This window comes from Streptopelia decaocto (genome assembly GCF_964273445.1).
Source record: "Streptopelia decaocto genome assembly, chromosome: 9".
NCBI classification, from domain to species: domain Eukaryota; kingdom Metazoa; phylum Chordata; class Aves; order Columbiformes; family Columbidae; genus Streptopelia; species Streptopelia decaocto.
Window position 1 is genome coordinate 16,133,951 of NC_138664.1, and position 23,451 is coordinate 16,157,401.

The window sequence follows — 23,451 nt, forward strand, 5'->3', positions numbered from 1 at the left end:
ACAGAAGACATTCAGAGAATTTATATTCTTATTGCCAATGCTACTTACAGATAAGCGGTAAACTTTCTCATAATACTTTACCTCTTGAAAGCCAAATACTTCATAGAACGTCACCCCAGCCTGTGTCGCCTCTGAAAGCTGACATTAGAAGTCTTCTTGTCTTACCAGTCCTTCTCCAAACCACTACAAGAACTTACTAAGTGACAGATGTCCTCACACTGTTCTCTGTTCTTTCCATTAACTAATCCATCCATTAAACACTACTGAGATGAAAACACATGCATCTGTGGAAGCAGCAACTTCAGCAAGTGTCTTTTTTTCCATACGGAGACAAAAAGTTAAGGACTAGCAAAGCTGAAATATATTAAGTTTCTTACTGCAGAAACCTGGCTGATGAAAGGACCTGAACTGCTAGAATTACACCACTTTGCCTTCCTATATGGAAAAGAAGTAACAAAGTGATGTTCATGATGAAAGGATTGCAGATAGGTCAATACACTCACCTTGCCTTGGCTAGATGCAGGAAAAATGCAGAATATGTATTGCCCTAAGAGTGCTAATGAGGGTATGGAAGAGCAGGGAGGAACTGCAGTTGTTTTTCTTCTCCCAATTCTGTATTTCGAGGAATCTGAAAAAATACTTAAATCTTTTTCAGCTGCCTTCCTTATTGTATGTAGAGGCATAAAGATGAAATTAGGGGTTTAGTTTTTATAGCAATTTTGCTCTTACTTCCAGTTTTGGCAGCTTTCTACTGAACATGACTAAGCTGACTATAATAACAAACAGCACAACACATACTATTTATTCTGAAGAGAAATACTTTTTATCCATCATTTGCAATTTGCTGCACAACTTCAGTGAAGGAAGAATATACAGTATTCTTGCACAAGGACACTAGGCCTTAAAAACCAGCATTTTGATTGTGAAAGCGAGGAATAAAGTTCATTGTAAGAGCACAACAGAAGGTGCACTAACAAGCAGCCGTATGATAAGCAACATCAGTCCTGTGTCCTTCCAGATTTACAAATAGCTCCAGCATTTTTCAGAAACAGGAGGCAGCTCTCAATGCTGCAGGTGCCCATCTCTTCAGTTTTGTCTGGAACCCTCTATCTACCTTTAGTTAATAACACACAACTATCAGCATGCTTTGAGACACAGTTAACATATCTGAATTCACAGAATCAATAAATCAATTTCACATGTAGAAAGCTTATTTGGAAAATCCTACCAGCTTTGCAGGAAAAAAGCGCCTTGTTTTCTTTGGATTTTTGTTTTTTAATACCCTAAACTTCTACAGCCACCAGCATACCCCAGAGTTAGTCCAGAACCATGTATGCACTAGACTGTCCAGACAAGTGCTGTCAAACATTGTAGAAAAAAGTATGGTTCTAGCTTCAGTCTTTCTCCACAAGTCACCGACTTTCACCAATTTTGTAAGAATTTTATTGACAACGTAACTATTTTTCAAACTGTACAATGGTTTCAGGGGAACTGGGAAGAATGATACATGGATGGGTGGGCACAAGTCTCATTAGAGAGACTGTTAGAAAAGCAGGCTAAAAATGCATTCCACTTTTCATGACGCTTGATATCAGTTCAACACTGCATGCCTGTGAGTTTACTAACATGACATCATCCAGTGATGTCTGATTTCTAAACTTAATTTCCAGCTCATTATAACCCTGATTTGTAGACCCTAATGGCAGAGTTGAAGGTTTACCCATCTAATTAGACCTTCTTCCTATGAAGAGATGGAAGAAACACGGTGCAAGAATTTCAGAACCCCTGGTCTGTAGCCAAACAAGTCAATTTGAAAACAGAGATCTGAAGTTCTCCCTGGACAGTTAACTGACGTAGACTGGCTCTACTAAGTTGTTCTAGTTACGCTTTGGAGTCTCCCTTAACTATGTTGGGAGTCCAGGTTCTTAATTCCATGAAGACAGTTAAAAACCACATCACCTAAATACTCTGTTACATATATTGCTTTAAAATTGCAATCAAATTTTCAACATGTTGGATGAATTTAGACATTACAAGAAATGGTAGTGTAGTATTTAGATATCTGTACCAAAAAGTAAATACTAAATATACATATATTAGTGTTTTCACATACTGCAGGACAGGTAGATACCTTTTTTTTATCCTGTGCAGAAGTTACTTTATCACTTTTATTTCTTTGAATAAGCTGACTGTTATATCTATTTATCAGTAACTGCAAGAGAAATTTTTGTCTCACTAGTCCAAGTACATGGCCTAGAAATTGACAGGCACAGCAAATTTCAGTTCTCACTATAACACTCTTTACCAAAACAATTTAATCACTTATGATTTTTTTTTTTTTTTAATTGCTGTGCTTTTAGAAGCTGAACTTTTAGGAAGAAGAAAGCTATTCTGCATACAGGTCTGCTTAGCTCCAGATTTCAAATAAAAGTCATCTGCATAAATACTAGAATGTGTTATGCCCTTTTCCTATTTATTTCTAATGATTAAGACATATTTCTCTACTATTTTAGAGACACACTGGGTATTCCCCCAGTGCTTGTCTTTCCTATACCTCAAAAGATTTGATACAACAGATGAAGTAACTGGATAGTCATCTACTTTGTTATTTTTGCTGCTCTCATGAGTGGCTCCAACCTCACCAGTTTCACAAGTACTGTACATAAGTCAGATGGCATTCAAGAACACCAAAGCATCCCTTAGTATTTTTACTTAGGTCCTTAGGTCCTGACATTTCCTACTACAAAAGCTGTTTTGTTTTGTTTTGTAAAGGGTGCTAGTGGCCAGTATGACTTCACCAAGTAAGAGATACAGAGAAGAGACAACTGGTTTCCTCTTGAGTGGCATCACCCCATAGTGATGCTTTAATCATCACAAGAATCACAAATGTATTTAACAAATTATCTTGTTCCATCATAGTATTGAGCAATTCAGCAGATGCTTTCAGAATCAATAAAAAACCGATTGCAATTATTTCTTTTTATGTATTAAAGTTTCTGTACTGAAAAGAGTGCAAATCTTTCTTAATTTCTGCATAAAGAGAAAGATCATTCCCTCACAAAATAAAATACCTCACCGTAAAAATTTATCCAACCACTTATGCAACTTTTCAACCAAGATATTTTAATAAGCCATCCTTTTAATCCCTGCCTATAAGACCAATAAGACGTTTCTTACTTTATTATACCACCAGTGCTCTATTCATTTTTATGATACAGCAACAATAAATAACTTAAGAACACAAATGAAAAATTCAAATCTCATGGCCTCCAGTAAAACAATATATGGAACATAATTACATGCAGTATACATTTTGCAAAGGATGTTGACTCAATTCCAAATTTAGCAAAATGTAACCACCAGGAAATAAGTGTCTGGAACTTAACCACAGTGCATGTTTGACCCTTTTCAGTCTTGAAACCTACCATTTGCCAAACATCATTTCAGCTTGTAAGAGTGTTAAGGATCCTTCACTTCTCTGTAAAGAAATAACTGCTCCATGAAGAGTTTTCTTTAGAATCTTACTGGTCTAATTTACACTGAAACTTACTTTGGTTACCCAAAAGGATTTTATTCTCTCTGGATAAAGTTTCCAAAGATTTTTAGCAGCCATGTGAAACCAACAGTGCCAGCTTTTCATGCCCAAAACATATGGAGGTAGTTCAAGAAGAAATGTGAGAGATGATTTTCTTGGAAAGGAGTTACTCCCTGTCTTCTCTATCAACATACCAACTGGCTCCGTCTTCTTTTACCTATAGAAACAGTACCAACTTCTCCATCCATATGCTCTCTGTCCTTATACACATTAATAAAACTGAGAGATCAGGGATGGATAGTTTTTGACTAATTTTACTGAAATTCATTTTGTCTTTGCAAGAGAGGTAAGTCAAAGCTACATTAATTTACTTTAAGTTTGTGAATCTATAGGTCAGCCTATAGTTCGGTTCTGCAATGCTAACGATTTATTACAGTGCCCATGTATTCTTACGGACTTGATGCTAAGTAACTATAAAAGAAGTGTTTAAGTACTATGGAAGTCTCTATACTGCATTAAATGTTTAAAATGCATCCTTCTATTGCTCTATATTGATTATTTTTATGTTACAATGTATTAAGGCCTTAGATTAATATGGATTATTATTTTTTAAAGTACACATTTAATTAATACATTAAAATGTATTAATTTTAAGTTTAAAAAATAATTTTAAAAATACATTAAGAATTAATACATCCAGGTCTAGAACTACCTATTTTGGAAAAACACAGCTTTACTGAAAAAATAGGAAGCTTCGACACAAACAAAAATTTCCTGGAATTCCACTAGAACCTACCTTGCACAGAACTGACTAAGCCATGAATTTTTGTTTGGATACACTGGCCTGAAAAGCTGTGTGAAGTTACAGCCTTACAGCTTCTTTCACTGGTGACATGATTTATGTGTTTGGTACAAAAGAGGATGAATCTCATACCTCATTATGGAATAGGGCTTAGAAATATTTTACTTATGGTAACTAGCAGAAGTATTTTGATTTTGTGAGGACTAAGTAAATTAGTCTAGTTCACACTGAAAAAATACGTAATGAAACCTGTAAAGGGATATACCAGAGTTAAAGAGCATGAACTAGAATGTTCATGTTTTCTACATTTGAAAAAGCAAAGCTAGATGTTTGTACTCCCTGGTATGTACCTCTATAATAGCAACACTGTTGTTAGTATGTAACAAAATTGTCTCATAATGGACAGTTATTAAAATAACCAAACCAACTAGCAATTAAATCTCGAAATGATGGAGCGTTGCCTGTAATTAAAACACACTTTTACTTCCACCCACATTAGGCAGAGCAGCCTGAGTATCCTAATACAGCAGTTAGTCTTTATTAATTGTATCTTAATGAGGATCCCCAAGACAAATTCAATATTGAATTTCGGATAGACTAAAATCGAATGGTACATAGTCTTAAATTAGCTTAAAATTAACAGTAACTGCCAAATGATAAATTCAGGAGTAATCTGCCTGTAGTGACAGGTAATGCGTCCCAGTTACTTGCAAAACCAAATGCCTCTGTTCTCTAATAAGCCAACATACTTCTGTAAAAATACTACCACAGCAATAGCAAAGATGACACTGTCTTATCACTCTGACTACAAATTGTGTGAACTGCATCAGAAGATTTAAAATTAGATTTGTTTTATATTGATAACCACCTCCTCATCACCAGAAAGCTCTGGACATTGCTTACATCCCAAAGAGGGCAGCTTCCTAAAAATCTTGTGAGCAGCAGCTTGTTATACTTTGGATGGTACCATCGCTAGCGCGGCAGGAGACAGCAGATGTCTGCTGCAGATGTGTAAAACAAACGAGAAGCTATCAGAACTCTTGGAGGAGAATGAGCCCAGGGCAGGCATGGGCAGGGAGGGTGACAGACACTTGGTCTTATGTACAACCCAGAAAACCACCTTGTCAAAGCAGACATTGAGCTTAGCAGGAACTGAAGGGCTTACACAGCACAACCTCCAGCCTCAAGACAGCAACACAACCGCATCTGTGACTTTAAGCTTTAGCCAGCTAAGCTACGGTTTTCTTTTTCAAGTCATGCATCAGGGAACACACAGAGAAATAACTTCTGTAAAGCTGGTAAAAGGAATACCCAAGAAGGATCTATTTTTGCAACAAATAACTAAATGCTCAGATGTGAATTTTGCCATCAAAAGATACTTAGATTGGCAATGTAAGGTGGAATAATAGATCATTTCATTCCCTCCTCTTTCTTCAGATAAGCAGGCTCCCTGGCATACTCTAATTGCCTGCTCCTCTAGTCCTTGAAAAGCAAAATCTAACAAAAATACACTGTAGAATTAGGTACTTCAGATGTACAGGTGAGACACATCAGATAGATTTGGTTGAGATTAGATACATAACAGCATATAGAATGCTAACAGGTCTTACCTGAAACCAAGGTTGGAGAAGGTAAAGCACATAAGTCACACAATGTTACGACTCTGGAGAACCAAATTTATAATTTCTCCGTTAAATTAGGCACGAAACGTGGAAAGATCAGGGTCTAACTTGTCTTACGCAGACACTGCTTATCTCTGTTTGACCACTATCACTAGCAAGAGACTGGAATTGGCTGGAGTTCCTGCCCCAAATAAAATAATCACTTTTAAAATATTAAAGAAATCATCAATGTGGATTGACTTTGCCGAAGCAGAACAGAGCAATGCAATCTGTTCTGGCAAGGACAAATAAAATTAGTCTGACACCTGAGTAGAAAGACAGGGACTTGCAGATGCTGAGTGCAGTGTCCAAACTGACAAGGACTTTTAAAGTGACAACAATTCCAGAGGAAACCTTCCATCTACAACACTTGGATACAGCTTTTTCTCCATGATCAAACTGGATAGTTATAAAATTCACAGCAAGAATCCCAAAGGTTTTACTAATATAATTTTTAATCTTCAATAGCTTAAATAAAAAACAGTTCCCACAGAAGAAGGTGTACTGAAAAAAAAATATGCATCAGCTATAGAGAGAACTGATGAGCCCAGCAATAGTTAGGAGCCTTAAGATAGTCTGGTACATCAAGTCCCACTTCTGAAAGGGAGGGACAGACAAATAGTCTGCATTCAAGAACAGACCTTTACTAGTCAGAGGAAAAAAGATGAAAACAAACAAACAAACAAACAAAAAGAAGCAGGATCAGGATACATTCTATGATTCTATGATCACAAATCCATACAACTCTTGAAGGAGGCTCTGCAGATTTGCCTTATGACCAGCTGGTGATCAGAAATACCAGGGTAACAAGCATTATTACTCTGAGTGGCTCCATAACACATGCCTCCTACCACGTTGTAGACTTTAACAAAAACTGAATTGCACACCTTTTTGTAGATTTTACACTCCACTTCTTCTGCTCAACAATGTGTTCCTTGTTGTCACAACATCACTGCATTCCCATAATATTCCCAGAAGCCTTCTATATCCTCCTCACAACTAACCAGTTTATGAATAAAAACATTTAGATATCTTTAAACGTTGTTTCTCCTCCTTACAGCCCAAGCCCAGTTCTAACTGGTTGTAAACCACCTCATATATTTCATAACTTTCATCTGCTTTAGGTGCATACACTAGAGCAGGAAGGGTGCTTTAGTCCACTTAATATTAAATAAGGCTTTCTTCATTGCCCCAGCTCAAGGAATACATGGTTAAAAATGCCCAAATAGTCAAATCATTGTTTATATTAACACCTTTTGTAAGGCTGATATAGCTTGCCAACACTGGATAGGCTTGGTCTTGCAGTGGATCCAACACAATTAGTAAGTCCTAAGTACTGAATCATCTTGCAAGGTGCTACAAACCACTATAGAGAAAGTGTTTCACGGAAATTGGTCATGAAAAAGTTATCAAATTTCATACTGATGAAGGTTAAGAACGATTTTCCTTACAGTTCCAGGAATCATTCCTAGATTTTACAACAATAATAAAGTTATTGTATTTGCTTTTGTTTAAATTAATTCTGAATTAACTCAAACCCATCGTATCTGTAGATGCACAAGTGCTCAGGCCTATTTCTGTGTGCAGTTATGTGGGAGGCCTTGGCCCAGAAGCTGGACTTTGTGCATCCTTACAAGGCACTGGGAATACACATGTGAGAACTCGGATAAGACAGAAGTGAGAGTCTAGAAGACCCTGAAGAAATGAAGGCAACGTGGAAGGGAAACCATGAGAGAGAGTATTGTTGTCATGAGGACTGGGAATAAAGGCAATGCACCTATAGGAAACTATAGGCTTCATTAGTCCCCATGGCTGTTGAAAAAGTTTTTTACAATGAATTTCAAACCCAAGGTTACGCTCCAAAGTTAGAAACAAATTAATGCATCAAATGAAGACACCAAGGCAGATACATTTTCCATGCTGCAGTGCTACGGACTGTTAGAATTCTGTTACAAATTCTCCACAATCACAGTGAACAATGACAGGAAACATATATTTGCAGTAATGGAAAATTGATCTCTTCTAGGTATTTTGTTATCCTGACATCCATCACCATTAAACTTTTGTTTTATGATTAAAAAACTATTAGGATTCATAGCAGTGAAAAAGAAAAACCAAACAAGACCCAGCCTCCAAGGTGTAAAAACATTATAGAACACTTCAAGCATGTCAAGTATAAAAACAACAGACCACAAAAAAATTATAGCTTCCAAAGTCACAAATATGCACAGAAGTCTTCTGTATCTATATGAGGACGTTATAACACATTGTTTGCTCTAGCAAAAAAAAAGTAGGCAGACTTTAAATCTGAACACTGCCTGGCCTCGAGGCCATGCTTCCAATGGTATGCACACTCAAAAGGGTTAGAAGAATATCCTGGCCCTAACTCTCTACAGGTCAAATTTCATAATGCAATAACACAGAATTTTCATTCCATTCTCTTCTGTGTTAGCATTAAAATACCATCTTTAATTATATCCTCAATCTGGTATTTTCATTCAAGATCCTGTTCTTAAGCATTTTGCAGAATCAACAGGGCTCAATCAGCAGCTTTTTCAAATGTTCAGCAGAACTCGCCCATGCAAGTGTGACCCCAGAAATCTGACTTTAACTATTTGAACCTCTTGAAGGGAAGTTTATGATTTTCTTCTTTCCTTCCACGCTCATCTGTTCAGTACATGCATGACTCAAAGAACATTAATGAGCTTAGTTAAGAAGGTGCCTGTAAGGTGTGTACTTGCTACACTACTTTAAAAAGTGGAGCCAAGTAAGATTGATTAGTTTAAAAAGCATTATTAATTTCGAGTCCCTGCATTTTATTACAATTTTAGAGGCTATATAGCAACTTGAAATTAAAAATCTGGCTTCTGTGTACTTAATTTTCAGTATAATGTTCAAGACAGACCCCTTGGTGTCAAATCAAGAATACAGACCACAGTTTCTCATACTTTTCTCGTGTACATTGTAGAAAGTAATTGTTTTCAGCTCCATTTAGTTTGCTGCTTTAATTTACTGAAGGTCTCCTCAAGCCATTCTGTGGACCTAATGTGGCAGAGGAGGAAAAAGCAGTCAGGAAGAACTTCTCAATCCAGCACTGCTGTCAAGGAAGTGTTATACATAACATAATTCCAGAGAAGAAGAAACATTTGTGTGAAAAGTTTGGTTCAAGTAACGTATTTAGCACCTCAGAGAAATTCTGCAACAGAAGTAGGGACAAAATCCAACTCACCATGGTAGGTTCTACTTGCAAAAATCTCCCCTCTCTCCTGCATGCTTTATCTCATATTGGTGAAGCAAATGATGCAGGCATCCACACCAGTAAACCCACTTTCTCCCTAGAAAAAAGACAGAGAAGTCAGCAAGTAAATGGCAATTTACAGCAGCTGATAATCACGTAAACACCACTTATTTAGCCAATGTATAGTTCAGTTCACTGGCCTTAGCAAGGTTATTACTACAGGGATCTTCAGTTTAAGTCTCAAAATGGGTTACATCATGTAATTACAGAATGAACTGTTAAGGAATATGAAAGTAAAGAGCTAAGCCCAAAACAGAGCTTTTGCAGCAACATACCAACTGTTGCAGCAGTTTAACATGGTAATGATATGGATGGTTTTAGGAACTTATTCAGCATCCAAGCTTTAGGAAGCACAGATAAAGATTCATTTAATGAGTAACACTGCATCATTCATCAGCTCTATGTTGCCACAGGCAATAGGCATGCTGTTAGCTTGTTAATAATTTCAGTTGGTTTCTTTGGTTGGCTACACTTAATTGTTGTCAACCGGAAAACAAATTAAATCCTTGTTTTCTTTGCAAAACCCTTATGCTCAGTATTTCAAACCACCCAAATGACAGATGCTAATTTGAGGGGTGGAGGGGTTGTTTATTGCTACTTACAGGAATGAGGTAGGTAGGCCCCTGTTTCTGTTTCTAATATGCTTACCTATTTAGGAAGGCAGGAGGCAACTGTCCAGCTAATTTCACTCCTGATTTTGAGGCTCTGCAGTTATCATGTGCCTGTGAGAATGAAGAGAAGATCAGAACATGCTTTTACTGTTTCACTCTAAAAGCAATACTATAAAGTACTGTTCTGCATCCATTCACCATTCCCTCTACACACACTGACCCTGGAATCAATTTGCAGCACTATTATGGAGAAAGAATTGCTTCCTTCCAGCTTTTACCATTCCCAAGATTGTTATAAGCACTTCAGTATGTCACTGTCAAGATCACAATAGTTTTTCCATCAAGAACTTCAGCCAGAGCCCAATCCAATTCAGAGTAAACAAAAAAACATTCATTATCAAACACAGAAACAGAAAGGAAGCTTTTGGAGGGAAACAGAGTCTGACCATGACACATATCAATGTAGACATAAGGCTTCTCAAAGGTAACTTGATAATCCCAAATGGTACTCCTTAAGACAGAGATCGCTTTGACTGGATACGTATGTTGTAGTTTATCTAGCTTTTTATCTGGTTTACCTGTTAAGAAAGCAAAACCGATCAGTATATAGTCTTTTAAAGCCTGTTTAGTGACACTCTGCTCAAATATCATTCTTTCTGACCCTGACTAACGTCTGCTTCTCTGTTAGTCTATGTACTGTTAATCAAGGTCTTAAAACAACTCTTGTAGAGTTTTTAGGGCTATCCTTCTTATACTTGCTTTCTCCCAATTATTTGCATTTTTTGTTCCTCCTAGTTGCCACATAGTAAACTTTCTTCTCTATGTACAATTCACTTTTTCTTAACAAATTCATATGTGCATTTACATTTACTTGCATATTTATTTAAGCAAATCCACATATTTGTTAAATATATTTGCTTCAGAAAACAGATTAGCAAACTCTCTTTTCTATGTTCCTTTTCCACTCTCTAAGCTCTATTTTTCCCAGTCTGTGTTGTCGCATAGAATTATTTCAGTATAACACACCTTCACTGGTCATTTTTAAAGCCATAAGATTTTGCCTGCTTTTCAGGTTCATTTGAATTTTTCCCTAGTTAACTGATGTTAGCCACCTAGAACACTAAGTTCACTTTTCAGTGAAATTCTACTGAAATGGGAAAACAGCTATGGTAACCTGACTGTAAAGAACTGGCTACCTTCCATATTCATACACAGAGTACTTGGAAGTGGTGGCAGTCACGAAAATAACACATTCAAGGTGTGGAAAAAGGACATGCAACTCCATGCAGTTAGGAACTTAGATGTACATTTTTACAAATATCTACTGAAGTCCACATGCAAAACTGTAGTTACATTTTTGACTAAATATATCACGCCTTTGATTCCCAGCATTATAAGAAACAATGCAAATTGCCAAATTAAGAGAGGTTTTTAAGAGATTGTCCAGACACTTTTTTTCACTCCTGCTGAGGTCTTTATTTCAGACTTCTAGATAGAAATGTTATCCAAACTTTACTTCAATTGCACTGTAGTCTTTATATTGTTATATGCAGACTGTACAAGTACACAAAATTAAGCTAAAATTCTAGTAGCCAAAGAATGGGGCTCAAGATCTTTGAGTTCACCTGATTCCTTTCCACCAGCAACATTTCATTCACAACACACGTTACAGTCACACACACAAATCATTGAGAGCAAGTGGTGCGTCAGTAATGCTGTTGATGGAAACAAAGAGAGCCCAAGCCTGTGGTGCTGTTCTGATGCCCTCACATCCTGCCGAAACACTTGACATTCACTAAACTCAATTAACATGTCCAGAAACAGCACACATGGAAGAACCACTCAGAATATCACTGTCCATCAAAGTACCTATTTGTTTCTCTGAAGTGCCATTAAAAACAGCTGTTTTAATTGCAGAAGTTCAAAAATAACCAGAACAAAGCTGTTTCTAGGTAGCAAAAACGTGAAGTAAAAAAAGGAAAATATAAGAGACTGCAGAGAAAAGTCTCTCCTGATTACTTTCCCTCCTGCTAAAACAATCCCTTGACACTTGTATGGATCCATTGGATCGCAAAAGAGGTTAGGAGGAGAAGAAGTAGAGTGGTCTTGTCTCAACTGGGTGAAATTTGTGTAACAGCACAGGCAATGGACAAGGAGACGCAAAACTTGTCCTTCCATGCAGAGGCCATAGCAAAAGCCATTGTTATCTATGATTGTGAGCTACAGATTCAAATGAAATTGTAATTGCCAATACAAGGAATGAACTTGACCTCAGTATTCAATTCTATATTCAGTTATTTGGTAAGTCTATCAAAATGATTCATACCTAATGAAAGAAAACCAAAAGACACTACATTCAAATTGAAACAATCACAAGAAAGGTTTTATGGAAAGAACTTAAACCTCTCCCGTAAGTTCCTACAAAGGTACTTATTGCTTTCAAAATCCAATCAGTGTCTTGTTTACACCATAACCAAAACGTGACAGTCTCTCACTAATGATACATTAAGGTTTTGGTGCAGTAATACCTTTGCATGGTAAGACTCTAATAAGTACTGTATGTTGTCACATTTGATTACATGATACACATTATCAATATATTTATTATATCAATATTTAAGCTAAGATTTAGAATCCTATCTCTGAAAATAAAATACAGACACTTCTAGTTATGTAGATGACAGTTACATGTGTTTTTTCATTAGCCCCAAGAAACATACATACCAAAGAATTCCAACTTCAAAATGCAAAGAAGGACCTTTGCAAACAATTTCATTCTGATCAGTTCCCAGTTCCATCAGGAAAGGCTGTAATGGGACAGCACAGGTATACTGGAAGTGCCCGTGTTTAAGGTTTAGGGCAGACGTCAGATTTTGTCATTATTAGATACTAAAGGAGTTTTTGCTAAAGCTACTGTATCTGAACACTGGCAGTAACAAGTATCACCAAGATCCTGGAAAGTTTTCTGTACATTCCCTTTAGCTCTCAGTAGTGTGTGTCACTTTGAGGCAGCAGTCATTTTGTCCAAAGCTCTAACCTAAAACGTGAAAAACCTCTGTTACGTTCATTGCTGCTTTCAGCATCTGTAGCAACAGCATGAAGTCAGAGAAAACACATTAATTGTTTGACAAGTCAAAAGCTAAAAACACCTTATTACAATGGAAAATTCTCTTTTAAATTGAAGACCTTATATAAAACACATACTTCTTTATCACAACAAAACTGGATTGGAACATCTTTTTCTTCAGTAGCCAAGGAACATTTTACCAAGAGTAAGAAAGACTAAATTATTAGACTGTGTAGCTACACATCATTAAATTAATCTGACTCTTCTGTGCTGTCAGAAATGCAGCCAGGTACTCTCATCAAGTTTCTGTAAACAGGACTGAGAAAGGGAAGATCATAAAACTTGTTTTTATCTCCCCAATACTCTGAACACCTACACTTTGTTGTACATATTATTTTTTTAAGACGCCATCAAATAACTAGCTCTTTTTTTCTTAGACATTGAAAGCTCAGAATTCTCAACTTAATGGGTTCTAAAGGTTTTTTTGCAAGTTAAAAATAGTATGGATCTAAATTGAACTCCAGAAGTTGATCTGAACTACATAACTAACTACACAATTGCACTAAAACAGCTTAAGAAATAGGAACCAGAGGAACTCCAATACTGGGAAAATACCTTGGAAAAGGGGGTTACATTTTATGCTTGAAGTGCCTAGCCTGATAAACTTGCACCACTTCTGTTTAATGTTATGAAGAAAATGGTTTTTTGTTTTGGTTTTTAAATACAAAGTTATCCAATTTCACCTGCTAACTCAATAAAAGGTGGATCTGTAGCCCTCTTTCATTAAAGCAATAAGTTTCACAGAATACAAATTATGTCGCATTTCCACACATACAAAAACCCTGAGACATGTAATTGAAATCTTGATTATTTTGCCTTACGCAAACCAGAAACAGGACTTCCAAATTACTTTTTGAAAAAAATGCTTTTTTTCTCTTTTATAGTCAGAAAATTGAAATAAAAAAAACACGTAAAATGAGCAAATAGAGATTATCTGTAAACAAAAATACGAATCTTGTAAAGAATGTTTAGTATGGTGTTCTGGCTTTTTGTCAGCATGTGAATTCACTTTTCTTACAAACTCTCACAAATTGTACTGTACCCTAAATCACAAACATTCAATTCCAATTCTAAGGTGTTTTCTTTTCTCTCTCACATTACCATCAGTACTTACGAACTATTAATTTTCTTTCTGCATGATATGAAGTTAGCAACTGCATCGATGTAGGTTTTAAAATAATTATCATTTGGCTTAACATGTGAAAAGGCTACTTTTATAATCACATTTTCATTTATTTTGCCCTGAATTTAGAAGAGTTTAAACTCATACAAATCTACTGGCGTGATTAGTTTTAGTGACATCATTCTATTGTTCACAGGAAAGTGAACACCTAGTCACCAACATGACAGGGGTTTTCTGAGATCTTTTGGAACACAGAGGAAGAAATCCTAACATCAGTGAGGTCAGAGAAAGTTTTCCATGAACTTCACCTATACACATAATTTAAATACTGTGAACTCTGTTACTAAGCAAACAAACGAAAATCCCAAGGCAAGATCAATCAATACAACTCATCTATAAACAGTGGTAACAGTAACTGACTTTTATCTGTGGATTCTGATTTTTTTGCAGTTTGCACGCTTTCATATTTGAATGTGTTTCAGTTTAAAATAAATATATAAAATACATTTCTATATAGGTGTGTATGTGCATATATAGATATATAAAATCTGCTTTGCTCGTTCATTATAATGTCTGTCAGACTAATTAACTTATCTGCAATAAATTTCTCAGAAAAAGCTATTTCTAAATTTTATACATACACAAAAAACCCACAACAGTATCCAAACAAAGCCACATTATGAACTTTCTCTGAAGGCTATCAGCAAAGTCATTTACAAGCATGCAGACACTTCAGTGGTGGACTACATTAGGAAAACTTGTTGCTAGAGAGCTGTACAAACTTTAGCAAATAAATAGAGTGCATTGTAATTGCAAACTGACCTACCCTCTTCTAAAAGAATATAAAATGCGAGCAATTCAAGTTATTCTTCTGCACTCTACACCAACCACTCAGTTTTCTGACTTTGCATGAAAAACAGAGCTATAATTTTACCCTTCAAGGCTTCTTCACAACACTTCATCAACTTCATAGGGACAGCTTCACCTTTACAAATAATAAATTCAATTTCATTTTTAAAAGAATCATGCTTTATTAGCTATAAAACACACCTCTAGATACAAAACACTAATGAAGGGTAGTACTATACTATATTTCAAAGTACCTGGTCAGGTGTGATAGGACCTTTCTGGTCACTAATGGATGAGAAACTATAATGCAAAACTAGAGCCCGCAATACGTACTGATGCCCAAAGACTCACAGTGCAAAGCACAGTCTCTTATTGATTTTAGCTTCATCTCATGAGACCTATTATATTTTCCTTTAAACCTTACTTCGCCAAATAAAGCCATTTTCCAGTTGCCACTTTCCCAATAACACAAAAAATGGATTGACTTGGAGGTTGGTGAGAGCTTCCCATAAAAGCAGGGAAGCTGCCCCTGCTTTATATAACCATGGAAGCATTGTTTCTCCTCAATCAGCTTCTTAGAACTGAGGACAGAGAGAAGAAAGGTGGACTGTGACCTGCCTGATCACCACTATCTGGCTGAGCCACGGGAATTTCAGCGGGCTGTGTTCAGAGAGCTGCTTGGTTTGCCACCCATCTGTGCTTCTCATCGGCAGCTTCTCAAGGGTGAGGGGTGGGCAGGAAATAGAATAAAGAGCATCAAAGACACTGAAACATGCAGAAGTCTGTGCTTTGGTAAGTGATAGCTTCTGCATCGTGAAATGTCAGCAGAGCAAATTCAAACTCTGTACAAGATAAAGGAAAAGAAAAGAGACTGGGGAAAATCTCCGTGTGATTTAATGAGGTGGGGAGGGAAAATATATTTTGAACCATAGACCATAACTCTTCTATCACTCAAAATATATATCTATAGCACAGATGTCAATGAAGGTTTTCCAAAAAATAATTACTCAAAAATCTCTTGTTAGAGGAAGACAAAGAAGAATTAAACCATCTTTCTTGTTTTTCAGAGATGCTCTAAGTGGAAAACATGATGATTATATGATGAGCTGTCACTCAGCTACAACCCACTCAGTTCTATTACTGCTCACTATAGCTGCTTTAACATTCAGTCAGCTCAGTTATCTTTTATATTCATTATATGCAGAAATTCTCAAATGACCTTTATCACACAGGGCAATCCCTGCCCTCTGAGTCCAAACTGATTTGATCTCTTTTTGCTTTATTAGAATGTAGGACTGAATTGTGAAAGGAAGTAGGAACCCTGTTTCCATATCATTTGAATTCCTGCACCACACACATTTTTCTCTGCCCTTCCTTTTGCTCTCTAGAAGACTGAGGTTATACAGCACAGTGCACCATTTGCATATCAAAAGCAACAGCACTTTACACAAAAATGAAAAGCAGCCACTTCTCTGGTTTCACTGACTAAGAGTTTAAGACATGAAAAGAATTTCCTTCCCCTGAATCTGTAAGTCCAAATTCAGGTGTAACTCAGTTCATCAAGACTGGTTCAGATAAATATCAAAAATGAAGCAGCTCTCCAACTGCCACTGTTACCTGATAGTAATTTGCCAGAGTTCATTTTCTTTCCAGACCCTTTCCTTATGGAGCAGTTAGAGACTTCACTGTCTGAACATAATTAAGAAAAACATGCAAATCAGTTCATAAAGAAATGATTCTTATTTATCTCCAGTTGTATATAACTTGTCTGAATGGCACTACCCTGCTTAACTGGAGTATTTCAGTGTCTTTTTTCAGCTGGCCACCATGGCCTCAGAAGTGTCAGATTTTGTTATTAAATAAGCAAGTTGACTCTCTGCTCTGCCTTATACAATCTAACAAAAGAACACACGCAGAGAACACTATTCCAGGTTACCATAACTTCATGCTAACGTAGCAAACTTGCTCTAAGTTTCTACATGGAAATGCCTCTTCCCAAGCAAAATATCCAACACTGGTATTAAGAACATACACACAAGGTATTAGTGCAGGATAGCTAGCACACCATGAACACTGAGCTAACCTGTGACCTTCATCAATCTCCAAGAGACTCAGCTGGGATACAATATAATTGCACCCTGTTTTTCTCAACAGGATGCAGAAGTGATTCAAGCACAAGGTGTATTACCTGCTAAAGTTCAAAATGCCCCAACTCTATCACACCTAACCTTTATGCCCTCAATGCATCAAATCAACCTCCATTAACCTAAAACCAGCATCTCCCCTCCAGAAAGCAGACAGGCAAATAAATAACATAAACACAAAGACACTCACAGCTCTGTTTCTGGGAAAGACCCTTCCTGCACATTAAGATGGGTGCGTAGCCTAGTGCTTGGCATACGAACAGACAGGTGACACTAAGGATACAAGCTGTTGTATCCTTGTGAGACACCATAACTGGCCATCTAGATGTTGCTCCCCTACCATTTTCATCAGGTAGATGAGTGCATAAAGGCTTTAAAAGCAGTAGGAGAGGGATACAACCATGTGTCCTCTCCCCCATAGCAGGACTGTGATTTGTGACATCAGTTTTAATGCCTTCCCTACCTGGCCACCCACGCTCTCTAGACAGAGCGATGAGGTGGGAACAGCAGAATGAATGACTCAGAGAAATACCAGCTGTTTACCGCAGCGTCTCACTACTCCCAATACCAACCTTGGTAGGTGGTGGTTGAGCTGTCCTTGACCCTGCCAAATCCCTCTTCGACTACTTCCCACTGTTAGAAATGTTGGCGTGTTTCCAAGTCCTACCATGAAGGCACTACCGATTTCATGAAGAAGATCTGTCTGCTTCAGATGGTTTAAAAGAAACATAGCTAGCAGACAATTCTTACGCTCAAGAGAAGCATGCCATACAATGATATTAGATTACACATTCATTTGACTTGTACCAGCCAATCAAGCTTGTTTATAATTCATGAGTCACCTACACCCCTTCTTAAATCCTCAGAGGTATCTGATCTATTTCCCTATGTCTTCAGCTAGAGCTGGATCATTTAAAGAAATTGCACTAGATCAGAAACAAGAACCAAGATTTAAAATCAGTTTCAGCAAATTTCCTTCCATTTTTCATCTATTTCTTACTTAATAAAGCACATAATGCAATAGCATGCTCCTTTAACATAAGAAAAAAGAGTTTATGAGTGATTCTGTGATACATTGCTATTTGCACAGGAATCTTTATGGTAATCCATTTTCATTTTAAAATAAATTTTATCAAATTCTCAAACACATCTCTGTGCCCCACATGAAGCCACTACCATGTTTTTCCACATAATCCATAGAAGACTAAGATCTCAAATGCAGAGTAATATTATTGCCACCATTCTTTGTAACCCTTATAGGATTACAACTCATCTGGAACACAATATCCCTTTATTACACTTCAGGTGATAAAAAGGAGAAACTCCCAAAAGCGTTAGGTGGACTTAGCTGCCAAAGTCACATATTTTACGGTGAATACATAGAAGGGCAGTCTACTACTCTCTGGCAGTCTACATCAATCGCCAATAAAGGAACAGGATCTTTCTATAAAATTTCATAAACCAGTAAGGGACAAAAGGCAGACAGAACATAAATAGGTGTTAACACATGGCAAAGACCAATGTGATCTAAGGTAGCTTAGCTAACCACTGACACATTCAAAAGATCAAATTCAAACCAAGGCTGACTGGATATGCAAGTGTTAGAAGCAAACATTTTTCATAGCTTTACTTCTCATGAAGCATGGAGAAGAAACTTTAAATTTCCAATTCAAACAGCATATACAAACCTCTTCAAAAAGATCAGAAGTGATATGTCAAAACTATATTTTATGCCCTGCACCATCTTCAGTCCAATCCTGCCTTTCTGCCTGGCTGATGTATTCAGAGGTTGCTGCTGGAGTCACTCTTGTCCGTCCTATTTAACTGATGTAATTCAACAGAATAGAATAAACTATTTCTGCAATAGCAGGAAGGCACATAGTGAACTGCGGAATACCAAATATACCAATTCACTTTATTCAGTGGTTACAAATTTTACCCAGAACACTTCACTGTAACTGACTGACACTAAAACACAACAAATAATTCAGTAATCACACCTGCACCCGGAACAGTCTGTCTTGTTCAGCACTGAGGTCATCCAGAGAGGGGAGTTCGCAGCGCAGCTGCTGCGCTTTACATAAACACTGAGCTTCCAAGGAAATTTGAATGCTCGCTTCTTCCCCTGCCCCTCCCCCCCTTTCTAAAATATAACTTTCCTATATGCTTTGGAAAACTATAAATTTGTAACTCCAACTGTCTTTTGTGGGCAGCATTTATTTGGGTTTGTTTTGTTTTGTTTTCTCATTCCAGAATGAACTACATCACAAAATTATTTCCTATTGTAAACAACAGAACTCTCTTATGATTTTAGAACGATATTAACATAAGGTTCTTAACTGTTTATATAGCATAAGAAACAATTTTTAACAGCCTAATTCTACTTTTTCAACAGCAGGCAAGACAGGGTTTTAAAGGAAAAATGCCAAACAATTCAGATAAGTGTGACAAACTGATGTTTTATGCTTCCATGGCTATAGCCTTTGGTGGTAAAACGACCCAGCGTGCACTCGCTTCTTCACAACGCTAAGGTTCCTCTCCAAGACTGACCCTCTTCCTTCACTTTTGTCATTTTACTAAACAAATCGCTTACAATAATGGAGAATAGTTACCACCATTTCTCATGTGCTAAACGTATATTCTCTTCACAACATCCTTAATGGCTCACTTTTATTACAAACATTACTCAGTATATACCTTCTCAGTACTCGTCAAAACTGCATTCTAAACATTTCCCAAACTATGGTGGTAAAGTATGAAATTCAGATTTAACGTACAGGATAATCCATCTTCTATTGATAGCTACCATTTAACAGACAGTCTAAAATTTTGCAACACAGATGTTTTGTAAACCCCAAGATAACTTAATTATAATATATATATTAATGCATCATTAACCTACACCAAAACAGATTCAAGCTCTCATTTTTTTAAAGAGCTCTGCAGGAATGCACCTTGTTTTACCCATGTTCCTGAATCAAGATGCAAAAGACAAATATCAGATGTTTCAGTATCGGCCAGTCTAGGTGTCCTAATTGAGCCAAAGCTCCTCACTGAAGCAATCTGGGAATCCCACTTCAACAAGCATTCTTAATGGGACCCATTCAAATTCTCATATACACTGGCAGGATAAGCAGGAAGTTCAACAACAACAAAAAAAGAAATATATTTGCACATTTCAATGCATCAAAATACTGCAGAGCTTCTATTCTTCTGTATTCAAGTTCCTGTGCATACATAAAAGAGAATAAAGTGAAATTTCCCATTTCAACTACAGATTGTGCTAGAAGCAGCATCAAAGATGGACACGTGTCTCTGTCAGTCCAACTGAATGTCATCTAGTCAAATGCTACTAAAGGTACTTACTGAAATAAGTGGCCAAGTTACCATTGCCTTCAATAACAAGGAACCCCCTCTGAAGCTAAAAAAATACAACATGGTTGTTCTGCACTTTTCCAGTGTGCTTGCATTACATCAGCTTTTGCATCAAAGCTGGTAGTGCAGAGAGAAGCAAAGCCAATTTTATGAACTGATGTAATCAAGCCTCCCATCTCTGTGGGGGGGTTGTTCCTATGGTCACAATGACATCAGACTACTCTGCCGACTCAGTAGTGGAGGGCAATGACAGCTCTTCACCTCTGCTCACACACCTCTCTGTGTCAGTCAGCTTGCATTGCAGTGGGACACAAAACAACACTTGCCACGAACCTCTCCCTCTTTTTTCTCCCCCTTCCTTTCTCTCAGTGTTTCCAGCTATCGCAGGCAAAGGCAAAACATAAGAAAGTGGAAAGGGGATAAGGAGAATACTCAAGAATTTAACAAAGCACATCTGAACACTGTAAAGCGGGTCATGAATTGACACACTGGAGCACATGCTGTTCAAATAAGAGCTGTATTTTAAGTGCAGCAGATAGTTATCCACACCTAGAACTGACCTGGAAAGATTATGAAGCTGTTTGTCTGCCTGATGGCACAGGAAGATGCTTAATTGCACTCCAGCCCCATAGACACCCACACAGCAGTTAAATTAACAAGCTTAGTACTCTAAGTTTTCTAGTTTGTATGGGTCCGTACATGTGTTTCAAAAGGTTCCTACAAACTTTACTTTTCTGTAGCAGTTTCTACACCTGTAAAATGGGAATAATTACAATAATCTTATAAGAACTTAACACATCTACTGAAGAGAAGCTGATTCCCTTTCTGTTCACATAATCCAGCCCTGGAATTCCCCGTCTAATTAAATCTCTCATCTGAGACACAACATCTAGGCCAAATAAATCTACACTCTGCCCTGACACTTGGTATAGCTATCTCAGAATGCAAAACACACAAACATACTGTAATACCTCTAAAAAGTATATTTTGCAGTACTCATTTGTACTGTAGAGCTTTTGTGAGCAACTTTCACATTCTACCACTAGGGGACAAACAAAAAATCCACAAAGTGAGTTTTTACACAGCCTTATCATCTAGAAACAAACTTCAACAGAATATATGAAATAAAATGTATTTACATATGGAAAATACTGTAAAAGCTTACCGAAATCTACCAATATAAATATATTTTGTAATCTGACCTGCTGTACAGCACAGAAACATGCACCAGCACAAAAATCTACCATCAAACCAACAAACCTATTAATGGCCTCCCTATCTCCCCCCCCACCTCCATGTCTTAAACTATTGGGAGAAATTAATAAAGAGAAAATAGGATTATATTCCATGCTCTGACGATTACTTTTTTTTTTGTTTCCTTCATTGAAATATATCTTTTGCAAGGCTTAAGGAAGCACCTGAACTACAATAAAAGTAACCTTGCCATAGACTGTAAAAAATTGAATGTCATGCTACACAGCTATGTATAAGATTATCACATATTTCTTTTGTTATCTATCTCATATATTTTTCAGCTAAAGTCAGATAAATATTTTCCCTATATACTTTTTTTTATAAAATGTAGACAATAAGTAAAAATATTGTCTATAGCTGAACTGCCTACTTCAATCCCTAAAACTGATTATTTGCCAGCTGTCCTTCCCATTAATAAAAAGAGGACAATCCCCTCATATCTGCTATTATTTTTGAGCAGCTTACCAAGTAACATGCAAAGAAATGAAAAAATACTGCAATAACTAGAAGTCAAATGCACTAGAAAAGAGGTATTAAAATATAACACATATAAAATATGTGTTTTTATGGACAGAAAGAAAATGTTATGTACATGTTGAAATGTATATAGGCATTATCCATTTACATAATCTATATGTAATATATAGGTATATCTACACTGCATCTATGCTATCTATATGTCTGTATATTACTGATATAAATGTACATACTCTTATCTATAGGTAGTATAGATATCAACTAATATCACTACCACCACTTATTTTAATTGGGATAAGCTGCCAATTCAAAATACGGGACTTGATACACAATCAGTCATTAACCCCACTGTGAGTCATGCGGTTACAGCCTAAAGGATTTATTTAATATTTTTCTTACCAGCAGTTGACAGACATCTGACAATGCAGAAATGCAACATTTCATTTAACTTATCCACAGGCTTATTCCCCAGATGTTCTAGCAAAAGAAATAGAAAAAGTTCCACAATTTTAGGGTGGGGAATGGGAAACCTGTTTTGCTTGGTTGTTTGTTTTGTTTGTTTGTTTTTACAGACAGAAAGACAAACCATACTGTGACAGGTGTGGAGGTGACAAAAGGCAAGGGTTTCTAACATGAAGTCACATCTTCTCCTACTCTTCGAAGTAGTTCAGATGAATCTGTTGCATATCCCTTTACCTTGACTACAAGTCACTGGATTTTGCTCAAGGATAAAATATTCTCAGAGATTACTTAGCAAAATTTCATCAACTCTGCCTTTTCATTGAAAGAAAACCAATCTTGTACGTTACAAGACTAACCTTTCACGTTGTCCTCTGACTAATGAAGAATTACATACACGGCAACTCATTCATCATTTATAAACCTCAGCAAAATGTATCTTCCTTCCACAAAAGACAAAGGGGTTCCATAAAGACAATGGCAAAGCATCTTTACATATGAATAAAATGAAAAAACATCCACAGTGCACACAGCCTAACATTCAACAGAAAAACTGTCAACTGCAGAAGTAAAAAGCTGTTAAAGTCAAAAATAGAACAGAGTCTCTGCCTAAAATCCTCAACTGAGCAACTGTGTTACTGCATAGAACACCGGACAGAAGAGGAAAAAACAGACCCAATTTTAGCAGTCAGAAAATATAATGGGGCTTGCAACTGGAAGTGAATTAAACTATGGG

General features: G+C 36.8%; 1 protein-coding gene across 15 annotated transcripts in view; it reads right to left on the reverse strand.

Annotated features, from left to right (window-relative positions):
- The window catches only part of OTUD7A (OTU deubiquitinase 7A), a 118,315-nt gene that overhangs the window by 70,064 nt on the left and 24,800 nt on the right, over positions 1-23,451 (reverse strand). For 13 of the 15 annotated variants that reach the window (XM_082061337.1, XM_082061336.1, XM_082061335.1 and 10 more), the window contains exons 2-3: positions 9,945-10,018; positions 9,228-9,333 (exon numbers count right to left, since the gene is read on the reverse strand). The gene's annotated coding sequence lies outside the window, so the exon portion shown is untranslated. Of the gene's footprint in view, positions 1-9,227; positions 9,334-9,944; positions 10,019-18,838; positions 18,899-22,655; positions 22,675-23,451 lie in introns of those variants that run through there. The other 2 variants (XM_082061343.1, XM_082061342.1) reach the window with 2 other exon arrangements.